At 39.3% G+C, this 18,318-nt stretch overlaps 1 protein-coding gene across 5 annotated transcripts in view; it reads right to left on the reverse strand.

Annotated features, from left to right (window-relative positions):
* The window catches only part of tnr (tenascin R (restrictin, janusin)), a 225,220-nt gene extending 207,220 nt beyond the window's left edge, over positions 1-18,000 (reverse strand). For all 5 annotated transcript variants that reach the window (XM_034104811.1, XM_034104816.1, XM_034104813.1 and 2 more), the window contains exon 1: positions 17,748-18,000. The gene's annotated coding sequence lies outside the window, so the exon portion shown is untranslated. The remainder of the gene's footprint in view (positions 1-17,747) is intronic.
* Positions 18,001-18,318: the final 318 nt, after the last annotated feature.

Here is an 18,318-nt window from a genome sequence, read left to right on the forward strand (position 1 = left end):
TCACTCAACAGTCGGCCGTTCACGGAAACAACCGATTATGACCGAGAAATGATATCATGAGAGTTACGGTGCTTATTAAGCTTTTTAAAACATAGGTGGTAAGTTGCCAAAGTGCTTTGTTTTGAACGTTCATCAGTATTATACTCAAAAAGAGAAATATGAACGTTAGTTTTCACTGAAATTATCAAATAAAGTCAACATTTCAGTCTTTACTGAGCTGTGTGGGGTTTGTTCAACTTTTAAAAGATGCTTGAATGGTGATATACACAGTGATAGATGTTAAGGACTAACGTTTATAATAAATACATCTGTATTGATTTTTAGATCTTTAGTTCATACAATCATACGTCGTATTGGGATCATTTGTATTAATGTGGACCGGAGGGAGAGGGTGACGAGCATAAGTTTCACTTTCCTTTTTTATTTCAATTCCAACTTTGGTCATGAAGAATATGTTTCTCTGTTGTCCACGTTCATAAAGCAAAGCAGCAGCATCAGAGCACGGTGCAGAGTCTCTAGATGAGTTTACATCAGTCCCTCGTTCTTATTAAACATCCATGTTGTAGTCCGCTGTATAGAAAACTGTGGTTTCCATAGTTCCCCCACAGCAGCAGACGCAGAAAATGACGTCCGCTGGCGCATCATAAACACGTCGGATAGTGAAAGTGCATTCGGATTCTCTAAAGTACCGCAGTCTCTTCTCCTAAATCCTTTTGAATTCTCCTATCCACTATCCCTTAACCCCGTGACGTTTCACTCAGAGGTCAAGGAATAGACGATAGGGTTAGAATTTAGGAGCTGATTTTTAAACTATCCGACTGCAGCCCTACTGTATCAATAAAGGCCGCAACGCGTCTCAGACAAGTCTACTACATTCTGCTTCGCTGTGCATTCACTTCCGGTAAAAGTTCCTTCAAAATAAGAGTCCCGATCTTATTACTACCAAAATAAAAGTGCAAAACGAAACTTTACCATAGGAAAATATTTGCATACAAATATAATCTCTTCTAAAAAAAGGTAACACATTTTAAATATAGTTAGACATATTAAAGGTAATTTACAGCATTCATAATTAATATCCAATTCTTAACTGTGAATGATTTTCATTAGAAATGTATTAGTCTGGCCAATCCAAGACTTCAATGCTGAAGGGCCAATGGATCTATGGTGGGGGTCCGCACAAAGGTCAAGAAAACCCAAATTTGAAAGGGAGACAACGGATGACCAATAAACTAGTGACTTGCTCAATTCATTTGTAAGGGATCTGTGAAGAACATGACAACAGCTGCACTACTGGGATTTAGTATACCAGCAATTGAGGGTGAACCCACTTAAGTTTCAAATAATTGCATTAATTACTTGTTGTAAAGCATTTGAACATTCTTTAATGTCACATTTTCATTATTAAGTTGATGTATAACTGTATAGTTAAAGGAAGTGTTTCCATTAATTAGCACTTCTTTATTAAATATTATGAATATGTCTTTATTATCAGGCTATGTTCCACAATCATTCAAAGTAGCAGTGATAAAACCGCTTCTTAAAAAGCACAACCTCGATCCAGAGGTTTTAGCCAAATATAGACCTATTTCTAATCTTCCGTTCCTCTCAAAAATTCTTGAGAAAGCGGTCGCAAAACAGCTGTGTGATTACTTAAAAAACAATGATTTATTTGAAGATTTTCAGTCTGGCTTTAGAACACATCATAGCACAGAGACAGCTCTGGTTAAAGTCACAAATGACATTCTAATAGCCTCAGACAAGGGACTTGTCTCTATTCTTGTTTTGCTCGATCTCAGTGCTGCATTTGATACTATCGACCATGATATTCTATTGCAAAGACTAGAGCACTTAGTTGGCATACAGGGAACTGCTTTAGGCTGGTTTAGGTCCTATCTATCTGAACGCTCTCAGTTTGTACGTGTTAACGATGAATCTTCCACGCAAACCAAAGTTAGCCATGGAGTGCCACCGGGCTCAGTGCTCGGACCTATTTTGTTCACATTATATATGCTTCCGTTAGGCAATATTATAAGGAATCATTCTGTAAACTTTCATTGTTATGCGGATGATACTCAACTATATTTATCAATCAAGCCTGATGAAATTAATCATCTAAATAAAATTCAAGACTGCCTTAAGGACTTAAAAACGTGGATGCACCTAAACTTTTTGATGTTAAACACGACCAAAACTGAAGTTATTGTACTTGGCCCGAAGAATCTACGAAACAAATTATATAAAGATATACTAACTATGGATGGCATTAATTTGGCCTCCAGTGAGACTGTAAGGAATCTTGGTGTTATATTTGATCAGGATTTATCCTTTAACGCCCACATAAAATCCATTTCAAGGACCGCCTACTTCCATCTACGTAACATTGCAAAAATCAGGCATATCTTGCCTCAAAACGATGCAGAGAAACTAGTCCATGCATTTGTTACTTCTAGGCTGGATTATTGTAACTCTTTATTATCAGGGAGTACCAAGAAGTCAGTCAAGTCGCTTCAGCTGATTCAAAATTCTGCAGCTCGTGTACTAACCAGAGTTAGGAAAAGGGACCACATTACTCCTGTTCTGGCTGCCTTACACTGGCTCCCTATAGAACACAGGATATAATTTAAAATTCTTCTTCTCGCCTACAAAGCCCTTAATGGGCAGGCGACATCTTACCTTAAAGAATTCATTATACCCTACTGTCCTACTAGGGCATTGCGTTCCAAGAATGCAGGGTTGTTGGTTGTTCCTGGAGTCTCTAAAAGTACAATGGGAGCCAGAGCCTTTTCTTATCAAGCTCCACATTTGTGGAATCAGCTTCCAGTTTGTGTTCGGGCGGCAGACACCCTATCCGTTTTTAAGAGTGCGCTTAAGACCTTCCTTTTTGATAAAGCTTATAGTTAGGGCTGATTAGATTCAGCCCCTAGTTTTGCTGATATAGGCTTAGTTTGTCGGGGGACATCTTACTTCTTCCTTCTCTCTGTCTATACCTGTGTACACTCATGTTCCGATTAACCCAGCTTCCCCACATTTCTTCTTTTTGGTGTCTATATACGCTGGGATCCGGAGTCATGGATGATCCTGCGGTCCTGTGTCCTGGATCGCGAGCCCTGGATCGCGAGTTGTGGCTGTGGTCCTGGATCATCGGTCCTGGATGGATATCCTCGTGGATTCATCTTCCTATTATACACACATGCATTTCCAAACATTTGGACTACCTATGTTGCAAATGTATTATCTTTCAATTTACACACGGCATCTATTGCATGTCTGTCCGTCCTGGGAGAGGAATCCCTCCTCTGTTGCTCTCCCTGAGGTTTCTCCCATTTTTCCCTTTAAACTGTGGGTTTTCTTCGGAAGTTTTTCCTTGTACGATGTGAGGGTCTAAGGACAGAGGGTGTCGTATTGTCATACTGATATTCTGTGAAGACCACTGAGATAAATGTAACATTTGTGATATTGGGCTATATAAATAAACATTGATTGATTGATTGATATAGTATCTTAATTATTTAAAATATAAGGTGACTAAAAATGGCAACCGTATTTTCAGTTTTGGCAACCAAAAGCTGATGCCTGGTTGCCAGCCTGGCAACCACTTTTAAAAGTTAGCGTTGAGCCCTGATGCTGTTTAAAATAATAAGGACAACAATGTCAGCGAGTAGAATAATCTCAGCAAGATGATTAAATCCTCCATGACATGAAAGCACAACCCTTTCTTAAATTATGAAAAAGTCAATTAGATTAGCTAACCATAAATATAAAGCTGCTGAGGAGAACACAAGGAAGGCAACACTATCATGAAAGCATAATACAGAACTCTGAGGAGAGCTGGATGGCTGTTTGTCACATGTGGTTAATTCATCTTCAAGCTTTGTTGGGTAAACTCCCGTATTACATCTGTTCACTGATAACACAGAGAGTTGCAAGCAGCTATTGTCTGAGATCGCATGATGTAGTATTGTTAGATATGCCAAGAGCAAGGACTGTCTTAGGTAAGACAGCTTTTACTGTATGTGCGCAGCTCCTGCTTGGAACAATCTTCAGGGACCAATCTGGTTAAATAAAGGTTTGAAATGAAATGAAATCTGCTGTCAGCGAGTGTTTAGTAACCTTGAACGTCGTCACTACAGACGGAAATATGCAATTTACCATTTTGAAACCACAAAAGCTTTAACATCTTATGTCTTTTGGACTGACCCACTAACATTGAGCCTCCTGATCATTTATCATTTATTGATAAACATTGATAAACACAAGGCAATTTACAGGGCTTCACTTACTTAACGCTCATTATTAGGCGATGATCCATGACAGTGTACAAAGCATTAATGACAACTTTCATAGAAACACTGCTGTTAGATTGCTCCGGTTCAGATGGGGGTTTTCCTGATGGGACATTTCACGTACAATTTTGCATTTGCAATCACAGTGGGAAAAGAGTCTAATTCAGGGTATTGGCGGAAATACAATAACCTTTAAAAAGGATTCTCCTAAACAGTGGGAACAGAGAGCCATGAGGATTGTCTCCATCTCTGTAATATCCCATTTCAAAGTTTGAATTGAAAGAAATACTTAATGAAACATGGAATGACACTATAGGTTTATGTTATTGCCATTAGTTTTAAGTATCTGAAATGTAACTCCAAAGCGGTGTTCTTCACTGTGATTGTGGTATGATGTTTGGTTGTGAATACTACCATGAGCCTCAGCTGCTGCTGCTTTAAAGAAGAAGCCAATCAGGGGAGTGAATTAGAGCTGTAGCTAATTCAAAACGCAACGCAACCGGGACAAAACACATTTGCCAAATGTATCTAAAGTTAACCCAGTAATTGGACTGATTTATAGAGCTGAATGTTTAATCAGGTTTCTTTTGTATTCTTGGACTTTAGCTCACCATGGTGGTGTTTGGAAGAGAAATGTAAGCTAGTGATTGTATGTTTCTTATCAATATGTGTCTTTCTCACAGTTTACCTTTCTCCATACATCGATTTTGAAAATGTACTCGAATCAAAGATCCAAAATATTTTATTCCCTTTTTCTCTCTAGTGTGTGTTCCTGTAATATCTGCTGTGTACTCCACTTGTCCATCGGGATTTGGAAAAACAACACCCACACTAGCATTTATTTGTTTTCCCTACCACACCAACTGATTTCAACAATACATTAATTATCTAACCGATCACCATGGGCATATTCAGTATAAATGGATTCTTACTGATACTATGAAATAAACCTTAATTTACAGTTCCCTACTTATGAAGCAGCTGATTCATTTATTCACATCCTAGTGTCCTAAATTGTTCAAGCAGTAGGTGATTGTTTAGATTTACACACCACATTACACCGACACACACAATCATAATCTAGGACACACATTCTCATTCCCTTCGATCACTTTGTCAATTACACAGAGGAAGTCAGGGAGGATGAAAATGAAGGGAGTCAACAATGCATGGAACATCGATGTGTCCAACCACCACTGTCGGTTTAAGTGGAATTGACTTCTGCTCATTTCCCAAATTACGCATATCTGACTGGCCCACCGCTGCAGGGGCTACAGGAAGCACGGGACATACAGGGAGTCTCTCTCATACGCTCGCTCTCCATTTCTCTGCAGGGAATCAATGATGTCTGCTAAATTATTGGGTGAATTTAATCAGCGGCACAGCAGTACTTACTGCCTTGTGACCCAGTAGCTGTCAGGAAGTCAATCGGTTTCCAACAGTTAGTGTTCGAATATCACGGCGATAATTAAGAGAACAACTGTAATTGTTCCAGAGGTGTAAATGTAACAGAGGAACTACCTCTGCATTCGGTGCTCAGCTGTTCACCTACAGGTATCTGACAGCTGCTCAAAGTATTATTATTTGTTGTGCTACAAGTGTTACAAATCCCCGTGACCCAGACGACAGTGTACTGATAAATGATAGATAATGTCTGGATTAGTGTCTCAAACAGTTAATTACAATTCTAGCCTGCTGAACTTTGGTCTTTTGTATAGTAGTGTATAATTACGAATAAACTGCTTCTTCTCATGCATTATATTCCTCCTTGCTAGATTTGTTATCATTTTAAATGTATTTACCTTTCACTATGTAAAGACAAGACTAAGAATATTATTAGTTTATCGATGTGTTGAAGGTAATAGGGAATCGTACTGTAGTTACCCTTAAAAAGTGTTATCTTGAAACCCCACAAATGTTTGAAAAGCAATTTCCTATTTGTCTCCACTGTAACTGCGTTTATCTTTATTACACTAATTAATTTAAGCCACATGCAGACATTTGTGGGTGATAATTGCATTACAGATACAAAGTCAAAGCAGATAAATAATAAAAAGTGCCTCACAAAGCTACTGTCTTCTTATTTCATCCCAACTTACGCCAGCGGGAAGCGTTCAATTCTTTTTTTATGATGATTTTGTATCCATTTTGTGAACGGAAAATTATCAACACTCAGTCAAATCTGAAGAGGGACATTTATCCACGGACAATTGCTCTAAGCTGAGAGCTTAAGACCAACCCGATTTCAAGCCTTGCTTTTTATCATTAGATATACCCTAAAGAAAGAGTTTAACGTTTTGGAAAACACAACAACATGTAGGCTATAGCTACTGTTATAGTGTAGCATGAAGCCTGCAGCCAAGGTAACGCAGCTAGCCTTGCTCTTTTCGAAGTTAAAAAATCCACCTCTAAGCACTTCTAAAGGCTCACAAATTCATAAATAACATGTATTATTAATGCATGTTTTTATTCCATCTGTAAACTTGACAATACTCCGGCAATTGATCACGAAACTAGAATGAGCTGGATGCTAAAATGGGGTTTGCTGAAATGCATTTAAGTAAAGCTCCCCATTCAAATTGCAACATTAAAAATGTCCAGATAAATATAGATCAATCAATGATAAATAATTGAAGCAACAGAAGCATCAAAGCCTTGCAAAGAATGTAATACTGCATCCAAATCATGTATCATGCTTACAATGTTCCATAACCCTCAGGCTACCTTAATGGATTTCAGACGGTTACTCTGCCCCTGTCACATGAAAGTAGGTTGAAAAATGTGTCATCACTCTCCAATGGGATGGATATTGATTGGGGGGGATCAATGAAAAGTTTGCAGAGTGTGGGTAATATCATCTGGGTTTGGCGCTATAACCAAACAACAAACAGAGACTGTTTGTGTGTACTGAGATGCTGCATTGATGTATGCATGTCACTGCAGATTAAACGTTGTAGAATGAGAAATGATCTGATCTAAAAAAGAAAATACAGCCTAGTATTTGTAGAAGCCTTCACTGAAGCATAAGCAGCTCTAGAATCAGAAACATGGTCAATCTTTTTGTGTCTGTAATTCACTTGCCATGGCTGTGTCAACTAGGGTGGAGTCTCTTACCATTTAAAAAACAATAAACTACACAGTTGACAGCATTCATGAGAAAAGGGATACAAGTTTATAATAGCTAATGACATTCCTAGTTTTCTATCTATTTCAACTCACAACAAAACAATTACATAGGAAATAAATGCCATATTAAAGTAAAGCAGTTTTGAGTAAAAGGAAATATGTTAGTTACTTGAACAGTAGTCACTGAACATACAACCTCCATTATAACAGGACAAAGCACACGGTTTAAAAGTCAACCCCCAGCCAGTGCTGCATAATCTGACAGTTGTTCCCTCAGCTGGCCTTTCCATGGCATGAGTATGAGGTTCTTTTAGAAATGCCTGCTTCATGTCCGTTGGTTTTAAGGTCATTTCTGATGTTAACAGTGCAGCCACTAATGACGAAAAAGGTGGGTTTGTAACATTTCTACAACCTTTTGGAAAAGGTGAAATTGACATTGAGTTGTTTAATTGTAACAAGGCTGATATATTCATTGAATTATATGCATCTATGACCTATAGCCTTAATCCACATTCAGTGTTGCTCAGTCAAGCCTATTGTTATCTCATGCAAAACTTCCCGTAACACCTAGGTCATGCATATTAAGGGGAAAATCGAATCCATCAGAAATGCATATTCTATGGAATTATGCAAATGAGACAACTGGAGCAGTTATAATTGCTCAGCGTGTGCTACGAATGAGAATGGCTTTTCGTATGAGCTAAGGACAAATTAACTTAACGACACCATTCTGGTAAATGGCAGACAGATGGAAAGTTCACGGAGACAAAACGCTTTCTTAGTTCTTAATCACATGTGCAATTAACTGGCGTATGAAGGTGCTGGTTTGATTGGCTTGTTGTAGCCGTTATTCATATAAAGTGATTTTTTAAAGTGAAATGAGTCTATATCCTGGAGCGAGCGACAGGTACAGAGAGATAGTCCTCTTTTAACAGCAAAATGAGCCCAGAAACAGTTGACAGCCGGGGGGGAAATGACCCAACGTGCACTGTGACACTACATTAAAGTTGGAAACAGGACAGTATACCAGATGAGGTTATAAAATCCACAGAATGTGTTTATAAAGCTGCCTGTAGCTTTTAATATTCATAGTTTGACACAAGGTCAATGGTGGAATTACGATGTAGTGCAGAAAGGGTGAAACAATGTCTGTAATCTGTCAGCTTCCACATATCACAGTCAGGTAGGCTGGAAACTGTAAAAACGCAGCTATAGTATTAATCATTTACATACAATGTCATTTTTATTTTGTCATTGCCAGACAAGGACTATACTTTGGCAGGCTGCCCAGATATGTTATTATCAGCAAAAGCAAATTTGCCTTGTAGATTTTTTATTTATTTATCATTTAAATCCATAAGAGAATGCCGTCATCTGGGATCGATTAACTATAGCGGCCTGTGGCGACTGGAGAAGGTTCATTCTTGTTTTTAAGAGATCTTGTAAGCCATTGTTTTTCTGGCTAATTTTTCAAATGCATTAAAAGTTAAAGCTAAATAGACAACTAGCTGAACACCAAGGCAAGGCAAGTTTATTTATATAGCACTTTTCAACGCAAGGCAATTCAAAGTGCTTTACAAAAAATGAAAGACATTAAGCATTAAAAAAGAAAAGCTAATAAAATAAACATTAAAAGGAAAAATACATGGATAAAAGTTACAGTGCAGTCTAAAATATGAATAGTTCAATTAAAAGCAGCGACAAAAAGAAAAGTCTTCTTGCTGGATTTAAAAGTAGTCAGAGTTGCAGCGGACCTGCAGGTTTCTGGGAGTTTATTCCAGATGTTTGGAGCATAATAACTGAACGCTGCTTTACCATGTTTAGTTCTGACTCTGGGGACAGAAAGCTGACCAGTCCCTGAAGACCTGAGAGATCTGGACGGTTCATAATTTAGCAGGAGGTCAGAAATGTATTTTGGGCCTAAACCATTCAGTGCTTTATAAACCAGCAGCAGTATTTTGAAATCTATTCTTTGACACACAGGAAGCCAGTGTAAAGACTTCAGAACAGGAGTGATGTGATCCACTTTCTTAGTGTTAGTGAGGACTCGAGCAACGGCGTTCTGAATCAGCTGCAGCTTTCTAATAGATTTTTTAGTAAGACCTGTGAAGACACCATTGCAGTAGTCGAGTCTACTGAAGATAAAGGCATGGACAAGTTTTTCCAAATCCTGCTGTGACATTAGTCTTTTAATCCTAGATATATTCTTTAGGTGATAGTAGGCTGATTTAGTAACTGTTTTAATGTGACTGTTGAAACTCAGGTCAGAGTCCATGACTACACCTAGATTTCTGGCTTTATCTGTTGTTTTGAACATTGCAGACTGAAGCTCAGCGCTAACTTTTAAACGTTCTGCCTTGGCTCCAAAAACCATTACCTCAGTTTTATCTTTGTTTAATTGGAGAATGTTCTGACACATCCAGTCATTGATTTGTTCAATGCACTTACTCAGTGTTTGAATTGGAGCATAGTCTCCTGGTGAAATTGTTACGTAAATGTGTGTGTCATATGCATAGCTATGGTAACTTATTTTGTTGTTCATTATCTGAGCCAGTGGTAGCATGTAGATGTTAAAGAGAAGAGGCCCCAAGATGGAGCCTTGAAGAACCCCACATGTCATATTTGTCAACTCAGATGTGTATTTACCTATAGAAACAAAGTTGTTTCTATCCTTTAAGTAGGATTCGAACCAATTTAGAACTGTTTCCGAAAGTCCCACCCAGTTTTCCAGTCGGTCTAGTAATATGCTGTGGTCAACAGTGTCAAACACAGCACTGAGATCTAATAATACTAACACTGAAGTTCTGCCACTGTCTGTGTTTAAGTGGATGTCATTAAAGACCTTTATAAGAGCAGTCTCAGTGCTGTGGTTTGGACGAAAGTCTGACTGGAACACATCGAAACAGTTATTTAAATGCAAGAAATTACTCAACAACTTTTTCAATGATTTTACCTAGAAATGGCAGGTTTGATATGGGCCTGTAATTGTTCATTACTGAAACATCTAGATTATTCTTTTTTAAGAGCGGTTTAATGACTGCAGTTTTCAGGGCCTGTGGAAAAATACCTGAGTGAAGAGATTTGTTTACTATATGAAGTAGTTCTGAGGCCATGCAAGGCAAAACATCTTTGAAAAATCCTGTTGGAATAATATCAAGGCAGCAGGAGGAGGATTTCAGAAGTGATGATTAAGTTGTACTCCTGTCCTGACAATTTCTTAATGCACCAACAGCCCCATCTCTGAATAACCCCCTCGATCAGCTACCCCCTCAAATAAAATCTAATTGTGGGAGATACTACATTTCCTTAAACCACACCTCATCCGGCCGATGCACTGAACCGATGTGAAGGACACATGTTTGACTTCATTTTAAGTTGTCACAACAAACTACTGTAGCGATCCAAAAGAACAGGGGTCAAACTCTAGCTAATGTTATTTCCTTTCACCTGGTAACTTCCGACACAAGAGTTACTGTGTGTTTGTACATTTAAGTTGAGACTTCAAAGCCAAGAAATTCAAGTCTCAACCTCCGTGTCTGGTAAAATCCCAGAAAAGCTTTTAATTTGTTCGCTTACTTTGGGTCTTGAGATGGACTTTAATAAATTAAAAACAGCTTTGACCACAAGGCTTACTGCACTTCAATGTTCTCCTCTTTTTAACTCCATGCTTACTTTGGATGAAGCTGCATCATTCAAACTTCAACAAGACATCTTTGCTCTCAATTAGTTTAGATCACATATACGATACGATATACTTTATTGTCCCCGTAAGGACATTTGTTCTGGACTCCGTCCTGCAGTTCCGCATACATGTACATATACAAACATAGTGGACATTAAGAGACATACACATATCATCAGTCATACACCGTTTGAACAAACACAATACACAGACGCACATACTGACAATGGCGACCTATTGCACAACCCCTCATGGCTAACATTTAAAAAGTACATTTCATTACATTTGACTACATTTCATTTCATGTGAATGTTAAGAAGCTTAATCGACATAGGTAGGAATGAGTGCTTATAGCGGTTCAGCCTGCTCTTGGGAACCCTAAATCTTCTACCAGAAGGTAGAAGCTGGAATTCTGGGTGGAGTATGTGGGTGGAATCAGACACTATTTTGTTTGCCTGTCTGATAATGGACTGCTCGTATATGTTTTGGAGAGATGGGTGTTTTTTAACCCCCATAATTTTCATAGCCGTCTGTACCAGGCGAGCGATCTGTGACTTTGAGTGCACTGTCAAGTTACCATACCAGGCAGTAATACCATGACCGGGGGAGCTCACACAACCCTGGGGGGCTCCTGTACTGATGGTCCGGGGCTCTGAGAGGGCACAAGATGTGAGGCTGCAGTGTGTTAAAAGCCGAGCTGATGGTCCAATTAGAGTAGTAAGTACTCAACTACTATTTTAGCTTGGTGCCATTTGTCTTTGACTGAGTGAAAAGATGAAAGAGAGGACTTGTTTAAATGAATGGAATTGATCTTCTAAGGTTATTTGCAGATACTTCATCAGTTGAGTGTTTTTGTTAAAGGTTTAAACTACATGTGTTCCAAAAAGCTCAAATATCATGTTTTAAGAGCTTCACAAGCCACACACATAACATTACTCCAAAAAATACCAACTGCAGGATTATAATTATTTCACCTTTACCTCCATCAATGAGAGTTTGCAATTGGAAACACAAATGCAAATAAGAAACATTATCAGAACAGAAAACTTCTTCTTCTTCTTCTGTATAATTCATGTATTCAAGGCAATTTTTGGAGGTTTGACTTCTTAAATAATGTTGAGATAAAGTTAATATTTAGATGAGCATCGATATGATGCAGGGCAGTACAGCTGTAGATAATCCTCGCTCAGCAGGTATCACGCAGCGTCTGCCTCTGACTGCAGCACAGTTGTTGTTGTTGTTGTTGTATAAACAGAGACAGCTCATATTTACCCTTCACCTAAAAGGAGTCTCTTGAGCCGACACGTTTGTATATCTGAACATCCTTCACAGGCTGCCTGGGGGGGGCTCACGCCTGAACTTTAAGCTTTTTATTTCACAGTAGGGGCGAAAAACTAGTATCAAAAGGTCACTTCCTTTTCTGGCAGGAAATACACACAGCACTGTGCACCTATATGATCACACACGTGCATCCATTCAAACCCAGGTACACGCAGGGACCTGCACTGTGCAGTAAATATATTTTAAAGATGTTTCTGCAGAGGAGGTTGAAAGAGATGGAAGACCTTTACAGAATATTTCCCAGCGTGGAAGATGAGAAACATTTTGAGGGGTTGCTGAAGGAGGGCGGTGTGCAGAGAGAGATTGAGAGCGACAGGCAGAGAAGGGGGAAGAACACCAAATGTTAAGTAGCGGTTGAAGTGGAAGAATTCCAGTTTGGATTCAAGCTCCTTGGCTAATGAGGATCATTAACATGGCCTGCCCAGATCCTCTAAACGCTGGGGAGGACTGGAAGATAAGGGATAAAAATAAAAGCTCTCAAGCACATCCCCACAAGATTCATAAGGCGGCCACTTTTAAAAAAAAAGATAGAGTACACGCTGGCTGCGGAAAGGCTACATTTGGAAATTTGCCTTACAGGTACAGGGTGGAAATCAGAAGAAAATGACAGTAAAGTTGTCCTTCCCTTCACATATCCTCCATTATCAAGAGGGCTGTTCACATATTTGATCCTTTGAGCTTTATCATTTCTGCTCTCTCCACTGGCTGTTCACCACACAGTAAAACAAAGCTCCCAAGAGGCTTAAAATAAGCTCCTTTCCTGCTTCTATAATTTCATGATATACAGTAGACATCTGTTTAGAGAACATGCAACCACTTCTACAGCGTGATCAATTGTTTAGATAAAACCGACAGTATCAAAACAGTTTGGAAAAACAAATGTCCTTCGTCAGTGGTCCAGAATCGAGACCTGCTTTATGGACATCCTGCCATCGATTCTTGTTTTTTCCTGCTCTCAGCACTGTCACTCTACACCGTTGCGTATGTGAAATTTACAACATCTTGCCCGATCAGGCCTTCCCAACAAGCAAATACTGCAAACTTAGTGTTACATCAGCCCTTCAGTCACAGTGCAACTGCTTTTCTCTTCATCTTTTATTTTTTATTAGAGCGCAGAGACACACACTCCGCTGTGTTAGACCCAAGGCTGTCAGACAGACACATGTCTTGATAGGATCCGCATAATTGGACACATTCATCCGTCTTTTGTTAACAAAGTACTTTGTGGTGCAGAGATCAACAGTGAAGAGCTGTGATGGTACTGTTGTCTGGGTTTACCAAAAGAGCCTCAACTTAGATAGTGTTGAATACAAAAAACCTTTTAACAAGAAAACTAAACCCCAATTAGGCTTTAGGAAAATGCTGTTTGTAAAATGCTGTTGCAGTTTTTAGTATTTCTACATTGCAGTTTTTATACCATTGCGAAATATACTTAAAATAAAAACTAGTGATTTTCCAAACTGATCCGGACTGATCTCATTTTTGTTAGCTTAAAAAATACAGGCAGAAACGTTTTGGCCCGATGGTTGGCAGAATATTCATCACAACTGCAATGAAGCCATTATCTCTCCTTGTTTATTAGCAAGGAGCAGTGGACTGTACTTTCTTTAATCCCAAACAATTCACCAGCTCTTCTCTCTAGCTGATCCCCTCAGTTTTCAGGATGGCTTTCTCCGAATTAAACGTTCATTAAGTTTACATCAATAATTGATGGGTTGTAGTTTTGAATCAAAGCCTTCAATATTCGGATTGATACGCTTGTGGAAAAAAAAGGAGGATAAAGCAAATTTAAAAGGAAAAGTATTTAGGGAAATATTGAAATGTTGAAAAGGTATACCATTTTTTTTTTAAATGCAATTCATCGGGACATTGCTCGTAACAAGGCTGCCAAAAAACACTGTGATTAGGGTCATTTAGCATTGCTTTTAAATATATTTCAGTACATTTTATCCAATATTTTGCTGAGTTCAACAAAGTTGTAATACCTGGATGTGGTAATGCCTTTACATTGTTGGCCACAATGATTCTAGAATGTACATTTGGTACATACACACTTTCCTATATACTATATGGCTGAAAATGTGAATATAAATTATCCAGAGAGTAATCCCAGGAGAAGAATTGAAAGAGAAGGAGAGAAGAAAGCATACTTACAAAAAGAGAGCTTTAACATAAAGCAGGAAAGAAAGAAGGGTAACAGTTCACACAGTCGGACAGATGCCTGCGTCTGGCTCCTCTGCCTTGCAAACATAAATCAGAGCAGTCTAGTTAGGATTTATCACACAGACTGAGATGATCGCACAGGAGGCCGCTGAGGAGGAGCTGCTTGAAAGATGAACCATGATGGAAGTACAGGAAAATGCTCCGTTCATTGAACTCTCTCAAACTTTAAAAAATGTGCAAAGCATGTGTAATGTATTAATAGCACAAGTAAATTATGACTTTCCCACGAAACAATGATTCGAATTGTTCCATGGTAAGATAACTAAAACGACATCCCTAACCATACAAGTACTCATCTAAGATGTTAGTCCTTTTACTGCAGTCCCTTATATGCGACTGTTTTTAAATCCGTGCAGTAACTGATGGATGACGCGGCCGCTAATGAGAGCTGGATATGTCCAAATGTAACTGTCTTCCTAACGATAAGTAATGACGGTAGCTTAGCTAACACAATTAACACAGGCGCAGAGCAAAATAAAATTCCCCCAGTATGAGGTATTATGTAAATTATTAATTACCACATAAACTATTGCGATCTTGTTCAAATGCACATTGGCAAAAAAATAAATGTAAGTGATTTGGAAAATGTAGCAAGGAAAATATAGTGAGAATGTGAGGCTGACTCGCAATAAATGAAACTACAAACAATGAGAGTAAACATTAAAATAATTTTGCATTTGTTCTTGTCAGTGAAATGTCACCACTATTTAATTTCCATAAATCTTGCATACGCAGTAAGATTGTAATACACGTTTCAATTCAGATGCAATTTTATAAAAAGGACAGGATCTCTCTCTCACAATTCCATACATTAAAAATATAATATCAGAACCACTGTATAGCAATCTGTATTTAATTTGAATTTCAATCACATGAGTTCCGCACAATCTCATTCCACATTCAATGAGGGATGCATGTTTTATGAGCGGCAGTTTTCACAAATGCAGTTACACTTGTGTGAGTTTGGGTGATTCTGCATATAAATGTGTGTGAGAAGGAGAGGCAGAGAGTGAGTAATGAACAGATAAAGAGCCGGCAAGGGCTAAAGACAAAAGACAGAGAGTGTGATGGGTGTCTGATGTATCCAGGAAGAAAGGTAGATCGGAGAGAGAAAGTGATCGGCTTGATGACACAGGATCCACATGGCAGAGAGATGTGTGTGATATGATGAACCAAAACACTGAAAAACTCAAGCCTCTCCACTCACAGCCGACACACACAAACACTCATAAAAGAACTCTGAGATTAACTGCTCAGATTCTCTGTTTACAAGGTAACTGAATTGGTGGGTTTCTCTCTGCCCGTATTCCACTACTTCTCTGCCTTTTTCCGTCAGTCTGTGGCTCTCAGGATATAATCACCACAGCTTCCAATACGCTGTCGATACGCAGCACTGAAACCCCCCCAACCTGTTCCCCTGCTGCGACCATGAACAATACGTCTGGCTGACTTTGACAAATTAAACCAACTCGATATATGGAAATAACCTTCACGGGATGAAATGGAGGGGGAAAAAGGGAAGCGGGGGGGGGGAGTATGGGGAGGGGGGAGGAATAGAAACTGAGAGAGGGATGGAGACACTCACAGATGGATGATGGGATATATCGAGCTTCTGAATTCTAATGGTACAGCATGGGAATACATGGAAATGGCGCACATATAGACCGCTTTCTAAATGTCACCATAGATAATAATTAGTCTATAAAGCAACCAAAACACACATAGTCTGAGATGGAAAAGCAGGTAATGGGATTTAATAATTGTCCACATGCATTTTGGGTTGTTTTTTGAACTGGGCAACAATGCAAAAAAAAGGTAGAGTCCTGTATTCATTTAGAAGATAGTAACTGATGGGAGAACACACTTTATAATTTCCCATGCGTATGTTGATCCATTAGATTGCGAAAACCTATACAATAATATTAACGGTCAACTCAGACTTACTGTATGTGTTAGGGATTAATTTTGTCTTTACTTAAGATATTTGACCTTTCAGCCTGTTATCTGTCTTAAGGAATGGGAAGTCTCAGCTATTGCTGACATTATCAGTTTTATGACCGGTCAACTCTCGGTCACAAGAGCCATAGAGTCAGATAAAGTGATTCAGTGTCTCCAGGTGTTCACGTATACCTTCCCCCAATATGCTGATTAGCTCTCGGTAAACTAGTTAAAGGGTCTACCAAGATGCGAGGCTGATCAGAATTGACATGACAACCCACCCGTGCAGTCAGAACTTTTTGCTGCTGTGACTTGTGATATGAATTCTCCGGCCGATGCTTGTAATAAACTACCAGTGTTTGACATCAGAACTCCTGCTCGTCCTGTGTCTCTTTCATGAGTCGGTGACTCCCACTGCATTGCTACACAGAAGTTTCCTTTACAGTATGAAAGTACAACCCTGTCATCGTACATGAGTTTGAATGTACAATATTTTTTACCAAATAGTAAAAAATGACACAATTACAATTTTCTTTACCTTTCACAATCAAACTATATTCTTTTGAAATAAGTTGAACGGTCCTGCTTCTCGAAGGATGCCAAGTGTTTATCCCAAACTTAACAGTAACATTCCCAGAAGAAGGAAAAAGTGTATGTAGATGAATAGCCTTTCATGATAATTTGTCATGCAACTACTTCCAACTAATCAGTTTTAAAGCACGCTTTTGTCACGACTATTAATTGCCCAAGTAATTAGAATTCAGACACATTTCACCCGTGACAATCAGAAAATCCTCACTCACACGCACTTTAACTACAAAAGCATCCACACATGGTGCAAATAAACACACAACCCAGCGGGAAGAGGTCGTTAAGCAGCTATTGTTGTGTTGCTCTCTGCTCAGCATGATAACAGTTTGATTGATACTGAGGTTCCCCAGCTAATCACCTGGCTACCACTTTAAATGTGCACCGTCTTGCAACTGATGCCACAACTGAAACAGCAAAAAAGACACTCAGCACTAACACAAAGGCAAATAAACATACAACAGTGAAGATACAGGACTACGCACATACATACAATCTCGTCAGAAGCTGAAAGCAACTGCCCAACATTCGTCTCCGTTCCTCACAAGAACAAGTTAACTCACCTGCTCCGAGTGACCAGCTGAAAGCTTTCAAATTGGCCTTGGGTAATCTTCCTCCCTCTCGGTCTCTTCACTCTCTCGGTCCCTTTGGCACCTCTCTCTCTCACTGTGTGGCAGTACACGGACGTCCTACGGGCCACTCACCCTTCCTGTGTGGCTTGGCGTGAGTGCATCGATCTCTCAGCCAAGTGGTACGTTGTCCGGCTGTTTCCACAAGACTCAGATGTGCTCTCTCCTCTCCGCTCACTCTGCCTCGCACAGCTGCAGAGGGAAATATGAGGACGGGCAACGTGGTTGGGTGCTGCTCCACTCTCCCTCTCTCTCCTCTCTCTCTTTAGTGAGCTGGGATGCTCTCTCTCTCTCTCTGTGAGGTTGTCAGCTGGTACGATGCTCACTCCTACTATCTCTTCACTGCCACTCTGTCTTGCTGTACTCAACTGCATGCTATCTCACCATCTCTTTTTTGCGGTTCCTCCATTGATTGTTCTGTCTTTTCTCTCTCTCTCTCTCCTTATTGATCTATGTATTTGTGTATTTGCTTGTGCAGCCTCTAGTGGCTGCTTTCTCTTCATGC

The sequence above is a fragment of the Pseudochaenichthys georgianus genome, chromosome 17 (genome assembly GCF_902827115.2).
Source record: "Pseudochaenichthys georgianus chromosome 17, fPseGeo1.2, whole genome shotgun sequence".
NCBI classification, from domain to species: domain Eukaryota; kingdom Metazoa; phylum Chordata; class Actinopteri; order Perciformes; family Channichthyidae; genus Pseudochaenichthys; species Pseudochaenichthys georgianus.